The sequence below is a fragment of the Mytilus edulis genome, chromosome 2, assembly GCF_963676685.1.
Source record: "Mytilus edulis chromosome 2, xbMytEdul2.2, whole genome shotgun sequence".
In the NCBI taxonomy this organism is placed as follows: domain Eukaryota; kingdom Metazoa; phylum Mollusca; class Bivalvia; order Mytilida; family Mytilidae; genus Mytilus; species Mytilus edulis.
This window is the reverse complement of record NC_092345.1, coordinates 71,821,298-71,824,082: the sequence shown is the minus strand read 5'-3', so window position 1 is coordinate 71,824,082 and position 2,785 is coordinate 71,821,298. Positions and strand designations below refer to the sequence as shown.

The window sequence follows — 2,785 nt, the reverse complement described above, 5'->3', positions numbered from 1 at the left end:
GGGTGTGTCACTTCAATATAGTGTGATATGGATTGGCCGCTGGAATACGCATGCATTTATTATTAACGTTTTCAATCAGCCTCAATTTTTGTGTCTGTTCAAAGAAGCACGTTCTCAAATCCGACTGAAAGTGTCTTTCTAATACAACACAGGGTACATATAACGTGTTGTCATTCTCATACACTGCAAATATTGCGGACGCCTGACGCGTCTGGACGCGTTCCAATCTCAAACACAATATGTTCAGTTATTAACATTAGTGTTCCACATTGAACGCCAGCGTTAAAAAATATAACACATTGTGTTCAGTCTTTTAACGCACATGTTCAAGACAAGTGTTCTAAATTGAACACTAAAAATGTTCTAATATTGTAATGGGGAGTGAAAAAATATTTCATCGCTTCAGAGTCAAACAGACGATGAGTAAGGGTGATTCGTATTACAATTTGACGATAAATGTATTTTAGCTTTATCAACACAAGCAAATTATAGTTCGTTAACAAAAATTGAAACATGTTACAAGAGCGTATTTAAAAGCGTGCAAATGATTGATTTTTAATATAAATCTTTTTCCTTAACGACTTTAGTTCTTTACTTATACTTTTTAAACAATTTAAATGTGCAAATGCTCATGAAAACGTTGCTATTGTAAAAGCGTTCTGGAGCCGAACATGATGCGTTCAAATTTACAATTTTTCCCGTACGCCATGTGTTCAATCATGTCCGCGTATATAACAGCGCGTGACGTATTTATGTACCGGAAGTTTGGTTTTTGATCGTGATTGAAGAAGCTTCACTGAAGAAAATTAACAACAAAACTTTATTTAACGGGTATGTTTATCGATTATCAATAACACATTATACGAACATAATTTTTTTTAGTATTAAATCAACAAATTTCTTCTTTGACAGGACACACTGAAGTATAAATGGAAGAAAAATTTATTTGAACACATAACTGTGCTATTATGCCGCCATAATTCGATTAAAAAGTAGGATGTTTTTTGAGAGAATACATTTAAATGATCATTTTATTAACAAAAAATTAACCAATGTAAATGTATACGTAAATGTTAAATGATAACGTTAGTATTGTAACTGTGTTCTGGTCTCGAACATGATGCGGTCCAGCTAATCGTTTTCTCTGAACGCCATGTGTTCCAAACATGACGCAACCATTGTGTATAGAAAGCAACAAGAAGATTTTGAACGATTATCTTCACTTTTGAGGATGTAAATTTGTTAATAAAATAAAACCAATGCAATTATAGGGATTTGTCCAAAAATACAAAAAAATGTCATGGCATTGCACTGTCAAGATAGAAGTTTGTAAAAAGGCATACTGGAACACAAATTAAATTTCTCATAAATTTATATGTTATTAATAGCTTTCTCATTCTTAAATACTTAATTCTTAGTAATTCATTTTAGCAAATGTCCACCGTTGTGCACTTGTTCATGTATTGTAATGCATTCCTATGTTACTTTTATAGGGTACAAACACAGTATTTAGGGGTAATTGTTCGTGCATACTTCGAGAATGAAGAGAAAATTTCGCAGTTCAAGAGATGACTACTTATCCTGCACCATAAAAGTACTATATGTAAGTTTAAGAATTTTTAATAGGAGTGCCCATTGACTTCTGACGAGTTTTGTTATTGCAGATTTATCAATAAAATGTGCACCATTCACTTGTTTACATTAATCATAAAACTATTTGAGCTAAATTCGATATAATTAAATCAATTTAAAGTGGAATTATCCGTATACAGATCATAAGTAAAATTACTACATATCTTCATATGTCTTTGCTGGACACTTTCTATCATCTTTTTTAAAAAGCTATAGAACACATACTTGAAAATACATGTTTACCACTTTTTAATACATGCATCTTATCTAATAGTGCTGACAAGTATAATGGAATTACAAAAACAAATAGATCTAAAAGTTTATAATTCTTAAGCAATATCGACATGATGATTAATAATTTGTTTACTCATACACTTTATATTTTACATTCTAGAACTTACGGTTGATGGATAATAAAGTTAAAGAGTAGTTATAACCCAAGGAGACGAATCCTCTAAAAAATGGAAGCTCAAAATCAGTTTTAGACGACTCAAATCATGTTTAAAAGTACCCAAGGTAGCAGTGTTACATGAACGTTGATTCGACCACAAGCAGCATATACACAGGGTATTTTATGTTTGATATTGACTATCTGAGTGCTATGCAGGCTGAGGATTATTGAAATTATTGGTGATAAACGGGCCATTGACATCAGTATTTTGAAAAGAAATTCAGGACAGTGCTTGACTTAAGAAGTTGCAAACTATGAGTTAAACTGTGTTCATAACATAAGCCACTAGACATTGTGTCACATAACAATTTTAAATATGATGAACATTTTGTTTATGATTTAATATTTGGACACATTTTGCAAATTACAGATGTTATATTATTTAACTTGTCGAACTTGTCATTTTAAAGTTGCTTCAATATTTCACATTGTATTGTACTTTTTTTTAATTCTACCTCTTTTAATCAATTAAAGACGTTTTTAATTAATTAAATTATTTGTTTTACAAGACCACACTAATGTTTCAGAGAATAGAACACTTTTTTTCTGGAACATGTAAAATTGTGTTCCAGTAATATACACTATGTGTTCTGGATATTAACACATATTTCTGGAACGCAGTCCGAGTGTTCCAGAAGTGTTACAAGGCTTGGAACGCGTAACGGCATACAAATTTGCTCACAAGGACATGTTCCAGATTCA

At 31.5% G+C, this 2,785-nt stretch overlaps 1 long non-coding RNA gene across 1 annotated transcript; it reads left to right on the top strand.

The window, feature by feature from the left end:
• The first annotated feature begins 205 nt into the window (after positions 1–205).
• Positions 206–2,576, top strand: LOC139512849 (uncharacterized). Its single transcript, XR_011662351.1, has 3 exons — positions 206–831; positions 1,494–1,603; positions 2,027–2,576. It is a non-coding gene; the product is annotated as an uncharacterized lncRNA (long non-coding RNA).
• Positions 2,577–2,785: the final 209 nt, after the last annotated feature.